Below are 25,311 nucleotides of genomic sequence, written 5' to 3' on the forward strand. Positions count from 1 at the left end.
ACTCTTGAAAAAGACGGTTTTATACACTTTAAACTGAAAGAGTATAGGAAAAATAATTTCACTCTTACAGCTAGGAAACAAAAGGGAACAAATACAAATGGGGTAATTATTGAAGTTTCTGCAAGGGGGAATAAATCGCTCAATGTCCCTTCATTGCATAAAAGCAAAGTTCTCTAATTGTTAAAGAAAAAGAAAACTCAACATTTTGATTGATAGGCCCTGTGACATCTGTCATACATCGTGATATTGTTACCTAACTTCCCCCTGGGACTGAATAACTATCAGGTGCCGGGTACCTCTAATAACCCTCAAACACTTTGCATGCCCCAGCGCATAACTATCGCCTTCAGACTCTTAATTGAGAAACATTCTTTCCTCCTTTGTGACATCACATCCACTAACCAAATGGGGTGGTGTGACTATCTCCTGTAAAATAAAATCTCTTCTGATGGCCTGTTCCTGCACATTTCCTGAGGACGCACTCGATCACAAGCAGGTTATAGCTATTTAAACCTTGCCTTACCTGTACTCTTTACGCAAATTGAAGGTCAAAAAAGTAGTCATACTTCTGGGCATAGATTAAACTGATTTTGGAATACTATTTAGGCTGAACCTATCAGTTTCAGACTAAACTCTCCAAATATCTGCCCAAACTTGCCCCATACCCTCTAAAACCAAGGCCTAACAAAGCACTAAAATCAATAGATGAACACCTAATTGAGAAATGAATCATGAAACTTTGTACTATTCCTTGGAGTACTTCTCTAAATTTAAAAAAAAACAAAGGGCAGTGATATAAGTTTGTTCAGAATCTCAGGAGTATAAATTGAATAATGATCTCCCACTTCTCTGTAGTAACAAATTCAAATATTATTTTTTCTTTGGCACATAACGAAATTGCTATTTTACAGCTGTAAATATGTTTTCTGTTCCTTTAGCATCTGTTTAATTCAGAGTCATCTATTTGCTTTCTCCTGAGAAATTTGATAACGTACACTGGTAATTATGACTTAGGGCTTATTGAGACATTGTCTTAATTTTTAAAAGTCTTTAACCAGGGCCTCAAAGAATTTACATTTCCCTATATTCTACCATACTTTGTGGTATTCTAAAGTTTAGCTGAGCTCTAGGACTGACTCCATCCATCTAATTACTTGTTTTATCTCTAATAGTCTATAAACTTTCTGATGGGAACTAAATTTTTTCCTCAAAGTAAAGTGTATCATCTGAAGCATAATATATCCCAAGGAGGTAAATTTCTCTTTTCTGAAAGATCATAACCATTCAGAATTTTTCTAGTTAGTAACCAGGAGATTTTAGAGATGATTCTTTGGGTCTCACTCACTATAGTCAACAATGGGTTTCCAAATGTATTCATTTTCTATGGCTAGATATTAAATTAGCACAGAGTTAGGTGCATAAAGCAGCACACATTTATCACACCACAGTTTCTGTGGATGAGGAGTTTGGGTAAGGCTTAACTAGGTCCTTTGTTCAGGATCTCACAAGCCGAAATCAAGGTATTAGCCACGCTGCAGTTCTCTTCTGGAGCTCAAAGTTCTCTTCCAAGCTCATTAATGTTGTTGGTAGAATTTAGTTACTTGTGGTTGTAGCATTGAGGTCCTCTCCTTTTAGAGGCTCCCCCTCTTTACTGGCAGCTTTCAATACAGCTGTTTCTCTTTAAGGCTAGCTAGGGATTCTTTTGCTTTTATGGCTTTCACCTGATTAAGTCAGTGCCCATCCAGAATAATATCCCTCTTGAGTAAAAGTCAACTAATTAGAGATAGTTACAGCAGCAAAACCCTTTCACCTTTGCTGTGTTACATAATCCAATCACTCAAGTGACATTTATCATATTCAAAGATCCTACTCATATTCAAGGGAGAGGATTATACAAGAACATGCACATCTGGGCATTTTAGGAGTCATTTTCTTATTCTGTCTGCCACACTGACTTTCAGAAATTGACACAATACTGTATCACTTGACCAAATCTTTGTTAACCAAATCTCTTATCTGAGAATTTATGCATATATAGGCATTTAATGCTTTAAAAATTAGCCCTTTAACAACCTCTCATTATGAGCCTTCGTCATTGTGAATCATGTTACCTATTCATACATAAAAGATCTGAACAAGTCAAATATCTCTTCCATCTCAACAAACCAGTATCATGCAACTATTTCTCTACAAACCCAATGTCAAAATCCTACTTTCCTAAGCTGAAAGCAGAAGTTGAAACTTGATGGAGGCTTCTACTAACAGTTTTATTTTCTACCTTAAACTTAATGGTTCCCTATTTTGCCAGTCTTTGCTGCCCATTAAAAATATGCAATATTTCCTAGCAAAGTAGGCTTACTTTCTAAAATTGTATTACTTTCTTCTTTCCACGTTTCTGTTCATCACTGTAATACTTTAAATACTATTATTCTTCTTCCATTAGAAGAGGGAAGCTCATGGCCCCCTAACCACTGTTTCCTAAATATCTAGTAGATTTATTAAAACACCCTAATAAATTGATTAAAGCATGCCCAGAAATCCAGATTTAATCTTGATTTGTTTGTAGGTCATATCCTAAGAATGAAACCAGAAAATATCAGGCAGAATACACTGGAACAAATTTTAACTCACCATTTTGACCCCTTTCCAGAGATGAAAATATTCTTAGATAACAGAATTGTTTCCATTCCCATAGCTTGCTGGATGAATAAAGGGAAGAATGTTTATATACACTAATAGTAGAAATGTTTTGGGATAGTTCATGATTTCGAAAAGCTTCAGAGAAAATAAAGATGCTTAATGTAAGTATCTTTGCAGTAAGATAATGTAATTATCTTACATTATCCATAATTTAGAATGGTTAGCAGATTAAAGGTATTTTAATAACTCTAATGGTTCCTAAGAAGTTGACTATTATCAAGGTGGATATCAGTTCAAAAAGGGACATCATCAAAGCAAAAGAAAATGTCGATTGATCATTACACCAACGGGCAGTTCTCACCAAGATCTCTAACTCACAACACTCAGAGACCACATCTTTGAAGAAGTTCAAAGAGAATATTATACTATGCCAGTCTTTGGTTCCAGAGTAAGAAAAATAGAATAATAAGCACAATGGAATTGTCACCAGAAAGTATAAACAAGATGAGTATAAACAAAATTTATAAACAAGATATAAACAAACACGTTTTTAAAAACCTGTATTTATGAAAACACCCAATCAACTCAAACGTTACATACAATTTTTCAACAAGAGAAATAAAAGCTATAGTATGAAAATCACCTCTGGCCCACTTAGAGCGGGTTCTGGTGGCCTCAAGTGAAATCTTTTTAAAAAGGTATGTGACATTACCCACACATGTAGGACAAACTGGCCTCTGTACTCAACCAACATTAGCGAGAAAATGAATTTCATTTCCTGTTGCTGGACTACTCTTGATGCATGGTGCCAAAGATTTGTAATATTATCTGACAAACTCATAAGGGCATTTTGGCCAAAACCAGATCATTGAATGATCCCCAACAACCAATTTCCAGATGGACGCACAAAAGCCTACTGCCTATTATCCAAAAAGTGAACAAGGATATGTTACCATGTTAAACTGATATCCACCTTAAGGATAGTGACTAACAATGTCAACTCGCATATATTTTGACCCATCAGCTTCCCGTCTCAGTAAAAGACTAATATGCTTTCTTTGTATGTTTTACATAAATTGAATCATTTTTAAAAGCTTTACTAAATATGTAATATATGGAAGGTGTATTATTAACTGCTACAGGAAATACCTGTGGGAATAAGTTGCATGTGTGTGCACATGTGTACACATATACATGTGTGGTTAAATTTTAAAATTTCTTCCAAGCTATAGGTAAATTTTCAAATGATTTTTATTTTTGTATGTAGTTCAAAATGTGGAATGATAAGATAAAGAAAGGATACTTTAGGAAGCCAGACTTATCAGGTATTATAACAATTAATTTAATGTTCAAACTCAATTGAAATCACTCTATTGAGTCTCCAACTACTAAATTAGTTAATGATTCTTTTTAACCTTTGGGATCTTGGTTTGATGGAAGTGAATATAAGTATCAAAATTCCTTAAACATTTCCAATATGAAGACAAATTTAAATCATATGTAAAATTCTGTTAAAGGTCTGTCACCAGGAATATTAATAAGCATAATGTAACTGTCTCTATAAAGTCTTAATAAACAAGTTGTAAACAAAATACAATTTTTAAAAACTGTTGGTGACAATAGCTTATCAACTTGAATGTTACATATACTCTTTCAACAAGAGAAAATAAAGCTGAACGAACTGAAATCAATGAATTTTCTTGGACCCATTAGAGAACTGAAGTCATAGAGCAAATCATCATCCTGAAATCTGGAGACAGGCAAATACAGAGGGTCATAACTGGAGTCTGCTTATTTGGAGCAGAAGTTTCTGAAGCCATAAATTGGTAGTAACATTTATAAGGTAATTCTTCTGAACTGCTGAAACTTTTTGATGAGGCTGAGTTTCAATCAGCACAAGCATAAGAAACTCAGAGGTGCCATTTATGGAGACTTCCATACTTTTGTGGGATTTTACTTCTAGGAACCCCACCAAGTTATCATTGTGAAGAGGTAAGAGAGAGGCCCTCATGGCTGTGACAGGGGTAGAGAAAGTTACCATTTGAAATATTTGAAACCATTTTTATTTTATTTTTATAAAATAAATATTTTTATCTTAAAAAATATTTATTCTGTTAGTTATTTTATCCCCCCACTATCACATTCTTGTGATAATCACGTCTTTTAAATCTGTAAGCAATGTTATCTTTTAATATAATCTTTGAAATATAATATTTGAAATCTCACAAAAATTTATATTTTATCATTCACCCTGAATAGCAAAGCCAAAAGAATAACCCACTATTTCCTATAGTCAAATATGTTACAGATCAACTCAAAAGAAAAAAGAAACAAAACCAAAACCAAAAAAACACATATACTTAGTTAGGAGCTAAAGTTACTCAAGCTCTCCAAATAAAACATACAGATTATTAGCATTAATTAATTATTATTTTTTTTTTTTTGAGATGGAGTCTCTCTCTGTTGCCTAGGCTGGAGTGCAGTGGCGCGATCTTGGCTCACTGCAACCTCCGCCTCCCGAGTTCAAGTGATTCTCCTGGCTCAGCCTCCCCTTGTAACTGGGATTACAGGTCTGCGCCACCACACCTGGCTAATTTCTGTATTTTTAGTACAGACGGGATTTCACCATGTTGGCCAGGCTGATCTCGAACTTCTGACCTCCTGATCCACCCACCCCAGACTCCCAAAGTGCTGGGATTACAGTCATGAGCCACTGTGCTCGGCCTAATTTAATACAATTATAACTTAAATGGCCACTTTGTCACTGACAATGATTGCTTGAGCACAGGGTGAGTACCCCATAAGCTGTTAGGAGCTGTTTCTTCAGATCAATGTCTCCTCTCTGCACTGCCAGCTCCTACTTGCGCATTACCCCCTACATACTGTGCATGAGATATACAGATATATATATATATATATATTTTAAAAATATTTTCCACCACACATACTTCCTTTCATTAATCAGATAACAGGGAAGAACAACAACAAAATCTGAACAAGCCAATCTCTCTTTGAGATATGATTTTTTTCCTTGTGCATGAAGTATTCAGCAACAACATAAGAAAGGGAAAAGAAGAACCATTTCTTGTGTATACTCCCTAAACACACAAGCCTACTCCACTGGGTCGGATATAACTGTATTTATATGCCTACCTCCAGGGATGGTCATTTTGAGAGGTGACAGCGTCCAGTGATGGTCATTTTGAGAGGTGACAGCGTGCCGGCAGTGTTCACAGCCCTCACTCGCTCTCGGTGCCTCCTCTGCCTGGGCTCCCACTTTGGCGGCACTTGGGGAGCCCTGCAGCCCACCACTGCACTGTGGGGCCCCTTTCTGGGCTGGCCAAGGCGGGAGCCGGCTCCCTCAGCTTGCGGGAGGTGTGGAGGGAGCGGCGCAAGCGGGAGCCGGGGCTGCGTGCGGCGCTTGCGGGCCGGCTGGAGTTCCGTCCGGGTGGGCGTGGTCTCAGCGGGCCCTGCACTCGGAGCACCCGGCCGGCCCTGCCGGCCCCGGGCAATAAGGGACTTAGCACCCGGGCCCGTGGCTGCGGAGGGTGTATTGGGGTCCCCAGCAGTTCCAGCCCACTGGCGCTGCGCTCGATTTCTCGCCGGGCCTTAGCTGCCTTCCTGCGGGGCAGGGCTCGGGACCTGCAGCCCACCATGCCTGAGCCTCCCACCCCCTCCATGGGCTCCTGTGCCGCTGGAGCCTCCCCGACGAGCGCCGCCCCCTGCTCCACAGCGCCCAGCCCCATGTACCACCTAAGGGCTGAGGAGTGCGAGCGCACGGCAAGAGACTGGCAGGCAGCTCCGCCTGCAGCCCCGGTGCAGGATCCACTGGGTGAAGCCAGCTGGGCTCCTGAGTCTGGTGGAGATGTGGGGAACCTTTATGTCTAGCTCACGGATTGTAAACACGCCAATCAGCACTCTGTATCTAGCTCAAGGTGTGTGAACACACCAATCAGCACCCTGTCAAAACAGACCATTCGGCTCTACCAATCAGCAGGACGTGGGTGGGGCTAGATAAGAGAATAAAAGCAGGCTGCCCCAGCCAGCATCGGCAACCCGCTCCGGTCCCCTTCCACACTGTGGAAGCTTTGTTCTTTTGCTCTTTGCAATAAATCTTGCTACTGCTCACTCTTTGGGTCCACACTGCTTTCAAGAGCTGTAACACTCACTGCAAGGGTCCGCGGCTTCATTCTTGAAGTCAGTGAGACCAAGAACCCACCAATTCCAGACACAATTTGATGTTTCACTACTACTGGTTTCTGTGTCTAAGTTCTCACACTCTGCTTGACAAGTGCTTCTTCAAGGGGATAACGGGCTAGAACTGCAGCTCTGCAATAAGTCATTCTTCCCAAGGCCACTTCTTCTCAGTTTCTCTGTCTTCATGAGTTCTTTGAGCTCAATCTTCTGTGAGAAAAAGGCAATTTTCTTCATTTTCAGGATAGAAGACACTGTTAAGAGAATGAACAGAGTAGTCACAGACTGAGGGAAATACACAAAATACAAAATAAATGACTTTATTGTAAATCATACTTAACACTCAACAATAATAGTACAGACAACTCAATTAAAAATGAGCAAAAGATCTGACAGACATGTCATCAAAGAACATGTACAGATGGCAAATAAGCATAGGAAAATTTTATCAAGACATTTGTCGTTAGGAAATTGCAAATTAAGACAAGATGCTACACACTTGTTAAAGAGGTTAAAATTTAAAAAATTGGACAATACCAATATGTGGTAAGGATGCAGTGCAACAGGAACTCTCGTTCATTGCTAGTTTTGGAAGACTGCTTGGGAGTTTCTTACAAAGTTAGACATAGTCTTACCTCAACATCCAGAAATTATACTCTTGGATATTAATGCAACTGATTTGAAAACTTATGTCTACACAAAAACCTGCATGTCAATGTATATAGCAGCTTTATTAATAATCATCAGAAAGTGTAAGTCACAAGATGGCCTTCAGTATGCTAATGAATAAACAAACTATGACATATCAATACATTGGATACTGTTTAGTGATAAAAAGAAATGAACCATTAAGCAATGAAAAGACATGGATGAACCTTAAGTGCATAATGGTAGGTGAAAAAAGCCAGTCTGAAAAGGCTACATGGTATATCATTTCAGTTATATGAGATTTTAGAAAGGCAGTTAAAAGACCATTAAAAGACTATTGTATGTTAGGAGTCTGGAGAAGCATAATTCTCCACTTCTTCCATGTAGGCTATGCAAGCTGACACCCTTTCAAAGGCTACAATGTGGAAAACGGAAAGAGTAAATTTACATTAGAGAAATGGACAAATACTACCTAAGCCCGATGATGAAAGCCAACATTAACTGTGACAAGGAATGTCGACAGCAGTTGCCTTGATATGAGAAAAGGCACTTTACCTTTGTGGCCTTCCAAATATGTATAAATTATTCTAACCATAAAAAAACCCCAAAATCATCAAACACTAATTAAGGGACATTCTACAAAATACCTTCCCAGTGCTCCTCAAGATTGTCAAAGTCATTAAAAACAAGGAAAGGGCAAAACTGCCATAGCCAAAGAAGCTGAAAAAAACATGACCAATTGTAATATGGTGTCCTGGACGGGACCTTGGAACCACAGACATTAGGAAAAAATTAAGGAAATCTGACAAAAGGCATGGATTTAATAACGAGGTGTTAATATTGGTTCTTTCATTGTGAAACATGTATTATATAATGTAAGATGTTTCTAACAGGAGAAACTGGGTATGGAGATATATGGAAACTCTGTGCTATCTTTGCACTTTTTTTTCTGTAAATTAAAACGGTTTTAAAAACAAAGTTTATATTAAAAATATTTAAAATGTCATGACCATCTGCCTCTTCTGTCATATAGCCACACCTCCATGGCTAAGACACAGGAGTAATTAAATGGTTCTTTTATTAAAGAAAGGAAGAAAGGAAATATCTTCCAATGTGTTAGAAGAAGTCACTTTAAACTATGCAGTTTTCCCTTTCAGAACTGTCCAATTCAAATGTTCTCTGACAGAATTTGTTTATATTATTAATTCTGAGAGTCTTGATAACTCTTATGCTTGAGCCAAAATTAAAATGCCAGGAGAAGTATCCATTTCAAAGGAAAAAGGAAGTCGCTACCCACATCATTACATAAAGACTTGTGCTCCTGAGAAACAAAGAAGTGAACCAGACAGAAGATAAAATGCTAGATGAAAATTGATGATAATAACTGCTTGAGAAGGCTTAGAAAAATAACTAGAAAATCACAGTGGGTACTTTCTGTTTTCCTTGCTTGCTGAAAGACAAATAGAAACAAAGTATCAGGTACAGATGCTTCTGATATGGGATCACACAATAACAGCACTGCTTCAGACACACTCTGATGAAAGTCAGCTTTCTTTCAAATCATTTTTTTAAAAAAATTATATCCTTTATTTCCTGTTTGGTGTAAAAAAAGGAGTATGGATCTTTATACAGATAGAGTGAAGTGGAGATTTGCAAAACCACTGAAGTATTTTAAAGATTGTGAAATAATCATAATAACGATTATGTATTAAATAAGAATGGTAGTCACTGCCCTAAATATTTAACCTGGTTTATCGTATTTAACTTCCCAAACCACCGTATGAGGTAGACATTACTATTATCATTCCCATTTTACAAAAGAAAAAGCCATATCCATAATGCTTCAGATTGATGCTCAGACCACTTCCCTGCCTTCCAGTCGTAAGTACACAAGTTTACTTAGCCTAAAGAAACTTCTCCTAGTTGTCAATATGATTAAATTGTATAAATATTATTTAATTTTCTCAAGTTCTGAAAATAAGATATATTTAACTATGAAGATTTAATAAGGCAAAAGTATAAGGACAGATAAGTTATGTTTTCCATTAAAATACTAGTTTTTAAACTCAGAGTATTGACACTCCGCAACAGTACTAAAAACAACATTTGGGAGGCTGACCAGGGAGAATTGCTTGATGCTAGGAGTTCGAGACCAGCTTGGGCAGCATAGTGAGACTCCATCTTAACAAATACATTAAAAAGCATTAGCGAGTGTCGTGGTGCAAGCCCATAATCCCTGCTACTCAGGAGGCTGAGCTACAATCACACCACTGCTCTCTGGCCTAGGTGACAGATAAAGACCATGTCAAAAAAAAAAAAAGGAAACATAACAACAAAAGATAATACTGTTTCCCCAGTTTCAATTTCTATTATGTAAAAATCCTCATTTGCAGTTTTACAATGCTATCTATATGGCTATCACCTTTTGATTAAATAATTCTATTGTCTTTATGAACTCTCTCTGACTTGTATTTGGCATATATTGAGAACTCTTAAAATTCAGTAAAATACACAAGAAACAATACAAACTAGACAAAATATTTCAGCAGACATTCCACCAAAGAATATACATGTCAAATATGCTTATCAAAGATACTCAGCATCATTAGTCATTAGTGAAATGCAAATTAAACTCAACTAGATACCACAACAAATCTCTTAGAGTGGCTAAAAATTACTCAAAATACAAGTGCTAGCAAGAACGCAGACAAACTGGAACATTCAAATGCAGGTGTTAGGAAATAGTACAGCCCATTTGAACTATTTGACAGTTCATTATACACTCACTATCAACTCCGCCACTCTACTTTTAGGTGTTTGCCCAACTAAAAACTTATGTTTATGCAAAAACCTGCATATCAATATTTATAGTAGCTTACACCTGTTGGTGCAATAGTAATTGCGTTTTTTTTTTTAATGGCATTACTTTCAATGGTAAAAACTGCAATTAATTTTGCACCAAACTAATATAAAACAATTTGGGGAGAATTGGCACCTTTACTATGTTAAATGTTCTAATCTATCAGTATTTGATTTTAAAAAATTTCCCTTATTAACATTTTGTAGTTTTCACCATGTCAATTCTGTACATGTTTTGTTATATTACTATCTAAGTAGTAAATTTTCTTTGGAATGATTGCAAATGGTAATTGAGTTTTAATTTCAATTTTTAAATATTCCTTGTTAGCATACAAATTGTGATTAAGTTTTGTTTGTTGATCTTGTAACCTGCAGCCTTGGTGAACTCACTTACTGGTTCTAGGAGTATTTTATAATATATTTCTCGGGCTAGTCTCCACACCACCTGTTATGGTGAGGTCCCCCTTGCTGGTTGGTGCACAGCTACCTGGGTATTCCTGGATGTGGGAGTGGGGTTTCCGGATGAGCCTGCTTCTACCGGCCCCTCTATGTTTACTGGGTCCTGATTGATTCCTCTTGCTGGTGGAATCTTGCTTCGTATTATTGGAGAGACATGCATTTGATCCAAGGGAGGCTTAATCCTTTCTGAGCCACCTTCTTTTGCTAGATTATGGGCTGGGAAACACTTGTCCTGTGTGGCCTTCTTCTGTTTGGTGGGGGAATATAAGACAAACTGCCATTATAACTTGGCTTTCCTCCAGTCCTAGGATTCCAAATCAGTTCGTCTTCCTCTTCCCTGCTTAAAACGTTTCCCCTAAGGGTATACAAAAACCTTCATTTTCTGGATTTTACCTGTAAGGGATAATTGGAAGGACAGCCGAGTTCAGGTAAGCCGATTTATTGTCAGTCCTGCCGGGCTACCTCCTGACAAAAGCAGAGGAGGCAGCCCCGCTTACCGACTGTTGCAGGGCTTTACAGGGCAAGGAACAGGGTCAGGGTGGGGGAGCTGAGTTGGGTGTGCAGGTGTCTTGACTGCATCCTGGAGATGTCTTTTGCCAGCTTTGTTATGCGAGGTGAACAGACATGTTAACCGCATCCTGTAACTGACTGGATAGTTACTGGAGGAGTCAGTGAAGGGTGGTTTGTCTTTAGCCCTGGGGGAGCTGTGCGGGATGTCACAAACGACTGCATTGTAAGACCCATGGGAAGGGAGGGGGAACAGTCTGGTTGGGGTGACCCTAACATTACCTATCACTACAAATTCCCTGTCATGTGCTCTAGTCATACTGCCAAAAAAAAAAAAAAAAAAAGACAACATCCAGAGTTAATAGGCAAAGACAATTGCAGAGGGAAGCAAGACTATTGCAATAGGGGAGACAGACTAAATTTAACTCCCCCGAAACAAAAGATGGGACAGTTTTTAACGACAAAGTACTAGAGGAAAAGGGGGGAAACATAGACTCTCCACAAAGCCAGAGTCCCTGCTGGTGCGCTTCCCGCCTCGCAGTTTGAATCCCAGGTTCCACACAGGAAGAGGAGGGGCTAACCGCCTTTCTGCTGCAAAACCCACAGGAACTTCCTGAGTTTCCACCCCAGTGCCCAGGCCAGCTGGAGTTTTTCTGGAGAGTCCTTCCCACCTGTCTGCCTCATTTTTGTATAGGATTTACATAATTTCATTGTTTATACATCTCTCCTTCACTCTGTCTCTCACATCTCTCTTTTTTTTCTCTTTTATTTTGTTGAGACAGACTCTCACTCTGTTGCCCAGGCTAGAGTGCAGTGGCATGATCTCAGCTCACTGCAATCTCTGTCTCCTGGGTTCAAGCGATTCTTCTGTCTCACCCTCCCAAGGAACTGAAATTACAGGTGCATGCTACCACAGCTGGCTAATTTTGTTGTTATTGTTGGGTTTTTGTTTTTTTTTTTTTTGAGACGGAGTCTCACTCTGTCACCCTGGCTGGAGTGCAGTGGCCTGATCTCGGCTCACTGCAACCTCTGCCTCCCAGGTTCACGCCGTTCTCCTGCCTCAGCCTCCCAAGTAGCTGGCACTACAGGCGCCTGCCACCACGCCCAGCTAATTTTTTGTATTTTTAGTAGAGACGGGATTTCACCATGTTAGCCAGGATGGTCTCGATCTCCTGACCTCAAGTAATCTGCCCACTTCGGCCTCCCAAAGTGCTGGGATTATAGGCGTGAGCCACAGCCCCCAGCCTCCCTCATATATATCTATATATGAAACTCTATCCCCACTCATGATATAAAGCTTGAAGCTAAATAAGCACTCAAAAATACTTTAAATTGAATAATTAAAGCAATTTTCACATTGTGTTAAAATTTTAATAATATGTCTCTTCATTCTTGTCTCTGAATAACTTGAGTTCATTCATCTTGTGAAAAAGGCCCTAGCACCTTGTCTGGCAGCTGCTTACTGATTATTTAATGAACAAATGGATGAGTAATAATAATTTATAAAGCAAAATTATTTTTCCAGAAAAGTAGCAATTTTGTATCAAAACTTGGAATGTCATATTAAAGTCTTTAAAAATTAATTTACATAAGAATTAAAAGCCTCAGTTTTTATGTTTAAAAGGTAACTATGTCTTTTTTCCTTCAACTATTAATTTTGTTTTTCACAAATGGCCAACTCTTTTTTTTAAATGACTCCTTTTCTTCTAGAATCAGAAATTGTACTTTGAAAATGTACTCTAGATTTAACAATTCAAATAGCCCACTAACACTGACAATTTTGATGTAAAAGAATGATTTTCTTCTGGGAAATTTTATATTTATGCATTTAAATTTCTCTTGACTATTTTTCCATGTACTTCAGAAAGCTATGAATTTTTTTCAACCTTCCACTTTTGTGTGTAGTTATCAAGTTTTAGCTCATCAAACTGCTGAATTTAAGCTTTATCTGTCTAATTTCCTCTTCCAATATTCTTCAGCAGTTCACAGTCTTCATTTCTCATTTCAGGTAGAGTACAAAACATGTTCTCCCTGCAGTCTCACGAATTGGGAACAAAAACTGAAGTGAAAACTCCCAGTGCATAACTCGTCAATACTCCTGTGATCGTATAACCATCAGCAAGACAACAAATTTGATTGAGCCCCCATCCAGTCCTCTTTGCGTGGAATCAGACCTCTTTCGCAGTGGAAAGGAGCAGGTAAAACAAATAAGCAGGGGCACAAAATCATCACCAAACCAGACTCACTGAAATGCCAACACTGGAACGTGCGCAGACATTTTCTACTCTAGACTTACTTCTAAACAGCAATGCCAACAAGCATGAGAGGTGAAAAAACGTGGATAAATACATGTTTGGTTTATTGAACTAGGTCTTATCATATCCAAATTAAAAACAAAAGGCACATCTCAATTTCAAAATAAGGTTCTGAATTTTAATTCTCAGATTCATTGAATTTCTTTTTGATTCAAAATTCAAACTCTTCTATTGAATATATCCTTGAGATAAATGTCTCCCAAACTTAGCACCAGATTCTCCCTTTTTCTTGTAGCCACATGAATCTATATATTTTCCCTACCAGAGTCTCCAAATATACTGTTGATAGAAACATAACTTTCTATTAACAAAAATTGTTTATGCATATCTACTAGTTTCTTACATTGTATTTCCACCAACCAAACATAACCAAGATCACACACATATGCAATGCTACACTGAGAATACCTTAAAAGCTAATATTTTAAACTTTGTAATTAATTCTGTTTGTCTCTATTTTCATTTAAAAAAATCTCTTTGGCTAGTACCTACCATAATTTATACCCAGTCTCTCTCTCTCTCTCTGTCACACACATACACACACACACACACACACACGCACACATATATACAGTGAGAGGGAGAGTGGGAGAGACTGTTTTGAATGTTTTGATTAATTAACTATAATGTATTTTTCTCATTTGTATTTTATTTAAATTTTCGTATTTACTTTCATTGAAATGAAATATTTTTCCAAATATTTTTATTGAAATGACAATATATGAGGCCAGGCGTGGTGGCTAACACCTGTAATACCAGCACTTTGGGAGGGCAAGGCAGGTAGATCACTTGAGGTCAGGAGTTCGAGACCAGCCTGATTAACATGGTGAAAACCATCTCTACTAAAAATACAAAATTAGCTAGGTGTGGTGGCACATACCTGTAATCCCAGCTACTCGAGAGGCTGAGGCAGGAGAATCACTTGAACCCGGGAGGCGGAGGTTGCAGTGAGCCAAGATCATGCCATTGCACTCCAGCCTGGGTGACAAGAGTGAAACTCTGTCTCAAAAAGGAAGAAAAAAAAAAAGGAATGACAATATATGAGGTTTTCCTGAATGGGGAGAAAGTATAATCAGAGAGTAAAGATGTAACAATTCTTGGTTTATAACTTCAAATATTAGGATCTAGCGGTAAGCTACCTCAGCCTATTTGGGCTGCTATGACGAAGTCTGTATCCCCACCTGGTAGAAAGGAAGGCGTCACAAGCTCCCTCAGGCCTCTTTTACAAAGACATTAATCCCATTCATGGGGCCACAGCCCATAGGACCCAATCACTCCCAAAGGCCACACCTCAATATTATCACATTGGGGTTTAAGTTTCAACATATGAATTTTGGGGGACACATAAATTCAGACCATAGCATAAGCCAAGTAAGGATTTTGAATGATCTTTTAGGAAGTGGGACTATTTTTTCCCATCCTTCTTTTCCCCTTTGTCCAAACTAAATGAAAATTTTGCAGTGAAAAAAGGGGAAAGTCTGAGGAGGAAACCAAAGGGCTAGACACTAATGAGATCTGGGAAAGCAGTTCTTTCGTCTCAAAATTGGCCACAGTATGGAACGATGAAAAGAAAGGATGTCAGGAATCAAAGAATAGATAAGACTTATTGTGTGTTCATACCTGATCATCTAGGAAACCTAAAAATCTCCCCAAATCTCCTGGGGCCAGGAACATGGATTTGGAACATCCTCACAGATCGGTCCCGTGTGATTTGGTCAGATAAAAGGAACAATCTCACATTTCTTTAACTGGCAGAGAGTGGAAGTTAAGGAACAGAAAGCAAATGGCTCTGACGATGTTTTGTAATTGTGATTAGAAGAATCTAGAGATTAAATTAGATTGGACCGCAAAGCTAGTGAGCAGACTGGGGTCTGGGATAACAAGCAGCTCTCTGCCTGAAAGTGTGGAGAGTAGGATCCCAACAGAGGACAGAGCACATCCACAGGCCAGGGGCTTTGCTCCTCCCTCACTATATATAGTGGTCATACAACCTCTTAGAAAAGAAAATTCTAGAGAGAAGTGAAAGAGAAACTTCTTGAGCTCCCTAAGTGTAAATTTGAAGTGACAAAGAATACTGAAATAATTGAGTTTAACTTGAATTGCTTATGACTATCTAACATGAGGTGGAAATGGAGCTTTTGTGATATGTTAAATCATAGAAAAGTCAAGAAGTTACATGCCTACCAAGCTCTGTTTTTTTAGAAAAAAAACTTTTAGGTTCGGGGGTACACGAGCAGGTTTGCTATATAGGTAAACACATGTCACAGGAGTTTGTTGTACAGAATATTTCATCGCCTGGGTAATATTTCATCGCCTGGGTATTAAGCCTAGTACCCAATAGTTATTTCTCCTAATCCTCTCCCTCCTCCTTTCCTCCATCCTTAAGGAGGCCCCAATGTCTATTGTTCCCTCTTTGTGTCCATATGTTCTCATCCTTAAGCTCCAACTTATAATTGAGAACATGCGGTATTTGGTTTTCTGTTTCTGTGTTAGTTTGCTAAGGATGACGGCCTCCAGCTCCATCTGTGTTCCTGCAAAAGACATTATCTCTTTCTTTTTTATGCCTGCACAGTATTCCATGGTGCACATGTACTGCATTTTCTTTATCCAGTTTACCATTGATGGCATTTAGGTTAATTCTGTGTCTCTACTATTGTGAATAGCGCCGCAATGAACACAGGTGTGCTTGTGTCTTTATAGGAAGATGATTTATATTCCTCTGGGGTATACCCAGTAATGTGATTGCTAGGTTGAACGGTGCTTCTGTTTTTAGCTCTTTGAGGAGTTGCCACACTGCTTTCCACAATAGTTGTACTAATTTACATTCCCACCAACAGTATTCCCTTTTCTCCGCAACAACACCAGCGTCTGTTATTTTTTGACCTTTTAATAATAGCCATTCTGACTGGTGTGAGATGGTATCTCATTGTGGTTTTGATTTGCATTTCTCTAATGATCAGTCATATTGAGCTTTTTTTCATATGCCAAGTCTATTTTTAAATATCATTAGTGAATTAATTATGAAGTTTATTACCTTATATTTCTCTTTGATATACCAGCATTATTATTATATAATGTATATATCATAAAGTTTGTAGTTTCTCATTTTCTGATAATTTCAGTATCAGAAATCTCAAAGAGTTTTAATTTTAATCTCGATTTCCTCCATATTTACCATTTTCTTTCTTTGTATTTTTATTTCTATTTTTTAATCTGTAATCTTATGGTTCAAAACACTTGGGTTTTTCTAGTGTCGATTGCAATCATAATCTTAACTGATACAAATTTTAATGCTGATATTGCAGTTTAATTTTCTATAACCAAAACTCTTCTTTTTCAATTCATCTTATTATTTTTTCACTATGAGCCACATGTCTGTTGTGATATTTAAAAGTAATATATCAGAGCTTCATCCCCAGAGATTCTGACTCAGGTCTGGCGTTTCCCATCTTCTGCAGCAGATGCTGATGCACGGATGGAATTGAAAACCGCTGTCGTAGTTAACTTTTTGGGGTCTGTCAGTCTTTTTTCTAGTGAGTCTGTTCATCTGAAATGGGACCTTCAATTTGGCACACAGCTAACTTTTCTGATATTATAATTAGATGCAAAAAGATAGGTTAAAAGAGATATAAACAATTCTCTAGTCCTTTAGAAAGCTGTGAACTAAAGCAAAATTAGTACTTTTAGTTATATTATATTACCTGGATGGATAGAGAGAAAGAAAAATGGATACACAGATGATAGATAGATACATAATCAATAGAGATAAAGACATAGTACATATTGTTGTAACTGTCTTCATATATTATAGGCATCAAAGCTATGAGGAGCATGAGCTGCCAGTGTTATAAATTTTTCACTGAAATACTCTAGTTTTACAATTGAGGAGCCCTTGTTTGGAAAACCAGTCAACCTCCTTAGATAAGATCTCTCTGGTGTCAGTTCTCAAATAAAATCAAGTTATATAACAATAGAAGGGTTTACATATAATACAGGATATGTCATTAGAAATGCGTTGAATGCTTACCAAATTTCAAGGTACCTTCCCATGTGGAATTCAGAATTTATTGTTAGATTAATACATGTAAATAAAAAAAACATAAACTCAATAAGCCCATGTATAGACAGGACACTTTTGGGACACTATGAGGTTTGGGACCACAGGGAACCATTCTTGGAGATCTTCATCAAGTTAAAATGTTCTATCTTAAAGTAAACGTACTACCCCATTCATAGTGAACGTCTAGTAAGATTTTTTTTGTTTGTTTATTTTGTTTGTTTTTTGTTTTGCCTTTTGCTGCTTTCTGATACAGTTGAGGCTTAGGTATTTAGGAAGCAATATAAAAATTATCCATATTTATGAAATAGGCAAGTTAATCTGGTTGACTTAATTTACTTAGAAGTTTTGATTCAATAGATTCCCAGTGGGGCAGTCCTACCATTTACTCTTTCCTTCAAATACTTAACACAGTATTTCACTTCGTTATTCATTTAGCAATTATCAAAAAGGCTCTATGGCTCTGTAAATAGAAAGATGTAGACTTCTGAGTCAGCAATTTGGGGTTTGCTCCTGGATTACATGAATCATTTATGTGAAGGCTTAGTTTCTTCGTTTGAAAAATGGGCACTTCTCCTACAAGTTTGCTCACGAGGATTGTGTTTGCACTGGTAGAAACATAGAGTATGCCTCATATATTAACTAAATAGAGTTACCATATAATTTACTGTCCAATCTGGATACTTTTGAGAACAAAAGGAGGTCAATATTAATAAGAACACTGGGACAACAGGTACAAATTACAACAGCCCAGGGCAAAATTGGGATGCAGGTCAATCTAATAAATAATGGCACTGTAGACCCTCAATAACAGCAATTCAGTCTCTTTCATTGTATTCCTCTGAGAGTAGATAGTTTAAATCTAGCAATCAACTTGCATTGTGGAAATTCTGTCTCTATAATATTAATGTAATTTCGACTTGAATTCCCAAATAAAAGTAAAAAGTGAAAGAAGTTTTTGAGCAGTTTTCTTTAACATGTAGAACAAAGAAAAGTGCCTAATTAAGATTTTGAAATGTCAAAAAATATTATTTTTAATTTATCTTAATTTTTACTTAACGAAGATAAATTTGTTACTTATTTGACATTTTTTTGGAACAACATTTTACGAAGTTTACTACTTTAGCAGAATATACCATTTCCTAAATTTACTTCATTTATGTTCTATTACCACTGTAAACTTCCCCCCTCACTCCTCCCCTGCCCTGGCAACCCATTATAACTTTAAAAAGTTATTTTATTTTCTTGACAAAACACTGCAGTTAAAAACTACCTATGTATTTGTTCTAAGTTGCTCCCACTTGTATTTGAATGGCAAGGATAAAATAAAGCCTCCTAAATGGTACTATTTTTTTCATTGTTATTCCACATTACTACTAAAATTTACCTTCTATTGAAGCATAAAGTTCATGTCACGTCACCAAAAAGACATGGGCATGATATCCTTATATTTTTTTTTCAATTACGCTCATATCACTAAGTGTTATCCTAGGAGGAAAAAATGATTTGGAGAGTGATCTTGTTCAGTTTAAAAGAGTATTTTTATGCCAATATAGAACAATGAGAATTTATCATCTAAGATAATATTTTAAATATAATGAGTTCTTCTTATTCCAGAGATTGTGACTTTCCTGAACAACAGGAGCAAGAATCAATGCCAGATTCTCTCCTCTAAAAATAATCAATTTGTTACTACAGGTAAATTAATTTCACTTTTTTTCACTTCTTAGTACAAGGGGGTTTTAATTTCTATTATAATAAAACACACATTTTAAATAGATGTCATTCGGTACACATTGATACTTACTTGTTGCATTATGTACAGAACCAGTAAAATCTTCTTTTTTTTGAGAACCAGTCAAATCTTTACTCACAATTTGCAAATAATTTCCATAGAGCCTTCTTCCTCAATGAAAGAGGTCACTAATTCCTTCACTTCACATCCTAAAGCTGGAATGAATTGTGTCAAGCTGTTAGCCATCTAGGCCACCAAAGAGAGTTATGGAAATGATGATGTATTCATTTATAAACACTCCTAGCTATTTTCTCAGCTATCATCAATTTTCCATTCTATTTTTTAAAATCATATTACTTTGATATGTTTCTAAAGATTCTTACTGTTGAATCCCAAGTTATTTTACTCTTTTTCAGTTGTCAAAGTTCAAAAACATCTGACTTTTATATTGTGAAAAATAACCTTTCATAAACCTAAACATCCGTAGTCAGACCAGGCCATCTCTCCCATTTTATTAGGTGATTTCTCAACCAGAATTTCTATACCAAAAACTACAGTATCCTTTAAGGTTCTCAAACAGATCATATTTCCTTTCCTCTGAATGTCTTCATATGTGCTGCTACCTCATTTCTTTACGTACCCTATTCACCTGGCTAGTTCCTAAGCATTTCAAATTTCAGAGTATTTTTTTTTTTCTCAGAAAGCATTTTCTGAGCCTCGGATTGAAGCAGTTCCTATTCCTTATCCAAATCACATTTTATACTTTTTCATATAAGAAGGATCTCAGAATAGCAATTAATTAGTGCCTGCCACACTACTTGAATAAGGTATTAAAACATTATGACAAATTGCAATGTTAAAAGCCAGGAGTGAAAAGAAGCAAGTGATACAGGTTAGGGCAAGTTTTTCAGAAATTAATGATATTTCATTGTTCGTAGTCCAACAAAAGTGTGGTGGCAGCTGCATGGTCTTGTGCAATAATAGATATTAGAGATGATGAAAGATTTTCATGACTGTAGCTGAAGAATATGAGGAAATATTCTGACTAGCTATATCTGAAAAGACATTGGGGACAATAGATTATTTGAAGGGTCTCTAAATATAAATGAACATTTCAGCATGTGGATATGGCCACAAGGAAAATTCAAAGTGGAGATAACAAATAAGAAGGAAGATTTAAATATTAAAAAACCAAGAAATCTTGGGGCGGGGCAAGAAGTCTACTAGGTAGAATGAATTATGTGGAAGATATAAAACTACAGAATTTGGGGAAGTTAACTAAGGGTGGAACAGAGAGAAATGGAATGGGAATGTGAAAATACTGTTCCTAAGACCAGTAATGCCACCCTCAACCAAAATATTAGAGAAGTAGATGAGCAATGAAGAAGACTTGACAGTGAAGGGATGCATGGTGGATTTCTTAAGATTTTATTTGTAATATCATTTTTGTGAAGGAGGAGGAAAAACTTCTGTATATACAAAAGTGCTCTATGTTTCTCTCCTTTTTTAAATATTCAGACTTTGCTTAGGTTTCATAAAATAATGTTTTCATAAAATGTACAGCAAAACAAAGATAAACTTATACTGCTCAGATGACCTTGTTTTAAGAGATGCTTGTACCAAATATGAATTACAAGATGATCATGAGATCATCTGAATACCTTGACTGGGGCTTAGGATAAGAAAACAGGGGATTCTTGGTATAATGTTTTATTAGGGCTGCCATTACAATCACCACAAACTGGTGGCTTAAAACAGCAGAATTTCATTCTCCCAAAATGCTGGAGTTGAAGAGTCTAAAATCCCGGTGTTGGCAGGGGAAAGCTCCCTCTGAAGAGACTCTGGGGCAGAATTCCTCCCTGAATCTTTGAGTTTTTGGTGGCTCAAGGAATTCCTTGGCTTGTGGCAGCATTACTGCAGTCTTTGTCTCCATCATTATTTGGGTCTCCACATGGCCTTCTCTATTATGTGACTGTGTCTTCTCACCTTCTCCTTTCTGATAAAGGCACTTGTCATTAGATTTAGGGCACACCATAATCCAGGAAGATCTCGTATCAAGGTCCTTAACTTATTTATCTGCAAAGAGTCTTTCTTCCAAATAAGAGTACATTCACAGGTTCCTGGGATTAGGACATGGGACATATCTTTTTGGGAGCCACCATCCAATCCACCACAGATAGTAGCACTTCTTTTTTTGATCATAGTACTCATAAATATATACTTTCTTTTCCATTTCCTTTTCTAAGAGCCCACCTCAAAACACTGTCTAATTCGTGAAGTACTGATGTTGGCTAAGAAGAGACTTTAATTACCTCCTCCAGAAATCATCTAGAATAAGGAATAGGCAAAGTTTTATTATTATGGTTTGAATATTCTGAAAATAGGACAGAAAAATGAATCATCAAACAACTGGATATTTTCCCCTTTAATATTTCAAGTACAGATTTCACTCCAAGCCAGCATTTGCAAATAAATGCCATTTTTATTTTTAAACAATTTAGAAAATATTTTATCACATACCTTTGAATGAAAATAATAAAATAAATGGGTTTTGGCAATTGTTCATTAGAATTGAGAGATGTAAAATAATTTACAATATTTCATTTTGAGTTACGTTCATCAATTGTTCACATTTCCTAAAATCAGGACCTCATGGAAAAAATAAAGTTTACCTACAAAAGCTTGAAAGGCAGATCAGATTTCACAAGGATGGATTATCCAAATAAAAGACACAATACACATTTAGATGGAAAGAAACAAACAAGCCTGAGGCTACCAAGTTTATAGTTAACTGGTGGAAAAATAGCCATTTTCTCACATGATTATCAGAAACACAAGACTGATCACAAGTCAGTGTTGCAAATTTTATGAATACAATCTTTCCTTTTTCTCCCTCTCTTCCTTCTATCCTCCCTCCCTTCCTCTCTCCTTCCTTCCTTTCCTCCCTACCTCCCTACATTTCTCCCTCCTTTCTTTCTTCTTTCCCTCCTTCTTTCCCTTTTATTGAGGAGTCAGAAACATATATAAAGGGAAGATTTTATATAGTTGGGGGTATATTTCAAGGTACACTGTTTTTGCTACTGTTTTTAATATCTCAGGGTAAAGTGGTTAGTTTTCTTCCAGGGCTGTGGGAAGTGAAGTAAGTGCATGATCACACCTCACGGTGGCAGAACAAGATATTAGTTTTGCCTTTTCAGTACCTCATCTGATCAAGGATTTGTTCACATCAGCTTATTTAGCTACTTTTAGACTTGGTATCATTAACATGAAGGTTTGCTTATTTAGAGTTATTTAAGTAGACATAACATGAGATATTAATAGACAAAACTGCAATGTTAACATGATGACAGCCATATGATATTAAAACTTGAGGGTTAGCATATGCCTATAGGGTCCATAAAGTCCCTAATGTTATAATTAAAACTACTTGTGTGAGTCAAAATGACTTTTACAACCTTTATCTGCTTTTTTTATAAAGATCAGAAAAAGGTGCCATACAAAGTATTTTTCTCAGATTTCTTTGAAGCCTCTCTGACTTTTTTTCATACTAGGATCTTCTATTTTGCCAACATTCCTTGCCTACTTAAAAATGACATTAATTATTCAGTGACATTAATTACATATTCTAGAAGCACTTAATAGACATCACTTTACATGTGAAGTGGGTCTTTTTGCTCAAAACAGGGCTTATAAGACCTATTTAAGTAATATTTGACTCTAAATGTGACATTTTCAGCATGGTCATGATTATACATTCCATTTATCCAAGTAAAGCCAAATAAAAAAAGACAAATCTATTGACCTATGAAAGTGATTATGCATTCATAACTAGTAAAGGGAATCAGTCAAGCCTTTTAGCCTGGTGTATAACCATTGTTTTAAGTGGTATCATACTCAAGAACAATAAATATATACCATTAGTTAGAAAATCATCATTAAGTTTTTATGATTTTCTATGCTTTAATCTGTAGTACAAAATTTTATATGGTTATTATTTATAAATTCAGGGGTCAATTAAGATTCTATTTACTGTGAATTTGTATAATTTCCATTTATACAAATACAGCCTGTTAAATTAAGGATTATAGATGGTATAAGAAAAAAGAAATTTCAAATTATTTTAGTTTCATTCTGTTCTACCTAATAATTCTTGTTATCTTGGTCTTTGGGTAAAGGTAGCAGTGTTTTTAAAAACTGACCTGCTTCTGGATTAAATGAATCATGAAAATCCTGATGCAATCACCTGATGTGTCAGATAAATGTCAGGTTGTTGTGGTGGTGTTGTCTAATACAGAGAAGCCTGTCCCCACGGGTTGGTTCCCTATATCAAATTTAAAAATACTGTATTAATCTGTTTTTACACTGCTATAAAGAAGTATGTGAGACTGGCTAATTTATAAAGAAACAGGTTTAATTGACTCACAGCTTCACATAGCTGGGGAGGCCTCAGGAAACTTACAATGATGGTGGAAGGGGAAGCAAGGCACATCTCACATGGCAGCAGGGAGCAGGGAGAGTGCCACACTTTTAACCATCACACCTCCTGAGAACTCACTCACCATCATGGGAACAGCATGGGAGAAGTTCACCCCCATGATCAAATCACCACCAGGTCCCTCTCCTGACAAATGAGGATTGCAATTTGAGATGAAATTGGGGGAACACAGAGCCAAACCATATTACTCTACCCCTGGCCCCTCACAAATTTCATGTCCTTCTTACATTTCAAAACCAATTATACCTTCCCAACAGTCCCTCAAAGTCTTAACTCATTCCAGCATGTAACTCAAAAGTCCATGTTCAAATACTCACCTGTGACCAAAAAAAAGTCCCTTTTGCATATAAGCCTGCAAAGTAAAAAAGTTAGTTACTTTCAAGATACAAAGGGGGTAGAGGAATTGGGTATATTCTTCCATTCTGAAAGGGAGAAATTGGTCAAAACAAAGAGGCTACAGGCCCTGTGCAATTCCGAAACCTGACAGGGCAATCATTAAATCTTAAACCTTTGAAATGATCTCCTTTGACTTCATGTCTCACATCAAGGGCACGCTGATGCAAGGGGTGGGATCCCACGGCCTCGGGAAGCTCCACCCTTGTGGCTCTGTAGGGTACAGTCCACATGACTGCTTTCATGAGCTGGCATTGAGTGCCTGCAGCTTTTCCAAGTGCATGGTGAAAGCTGTTGGGAGATCTACCATTCTGGGGTCTGGAGGATGGTGGCCCTCTTCTTACTGCTTCACTAGGCATTGCTCCAGTGGGGACTCTTTGTGGGGGCTCCAACCCCACATTTCCCCACTGCATTGCCTTAATAGAGGTTCTCCATGCAGGCTTCACTCCTGCAGCAGACTTCTGCCTGGACATTGGGGCATTTCCATACATCATTTGAAATCTATGCCAAGGCTCCCAAAGTTCAACTCTTGTCTTCTGCACACCCACAGGCCCAATACCACGTGGAAGCTGCCAAGGCTTAGGGCTCGTCCCCTCTGAAGCAATGGTCAGAGCTGTATCTTGACCCCTTTTCGTCACAGCTGGAGCTGGAGTGGCTGGGATGCAGGGCATCATCTCCTGAGGCTTCACAGAGCAGTTGGGCCTTGAGTCTAGCCCACAAAACCATTTTTCCCTCCTAGGCTTCCAGGACTGTGATGGGAGGGTCTGCTCTGAGGATCTCTGAAATGCCTGGAGACATTTTCCCCATTGCCTTGGCTGTTAACATTCAGCTTCTCTTTGTTTATGCAAATTTCTGCAGTGAGTGGCTTGAATTTCTCTGCGGAAAATGGGTTTTTCTTTTCTACCAAATGGTCAGGCTGCAAATTTTCCAAACTTTTACACTCTGCTTTTAAAAATAAAACTTTTAAAAATAAGTTCCAATTTCAGACCATCCCTTTGTGAGTGCATGA

General features: G+C 37.3%; 1 protein-coding gene across 1 annotated transcript in view; it reads left to right on the forward strand.

The window, feature by feature from the left end:
* The first annotated feature begins 453 nt into the window (after positions 1-453).
* The window catches only part of ADAM29 (ADAM metallopeptidase domain 29), a 63,927-nt gene continuing 39,069 nt past the window's right edge, over positions 454-25,311 (forward strand). Inside the window, exons 1-2 of the mRNA XM_058437044.1 lie at positions 454-496; positions 13,320-13,505. The gene's annotated coding sequence lies outside the window, so the exon portion shown is untranslated. The remainder of the gene's footprint in view (positions 497-13,319; positions 13,506-25,311) is intronic.

The sequence above is a fragment of the Hylobates moloch genome, unplaced genomic scaffold (genome assembly GCF_009828535.3).
Source record: "Hylobates moloch isolate HMO894 unplaced genomic scaffold, HMol_V3 SCAFFOLD_3, whole genome shotgun sequence".
NCBI lineage: Eukaryota > Metazoa > Chordata > Mammalia > Primates > Hylobatidae > Hylobates > Hylobates moloch.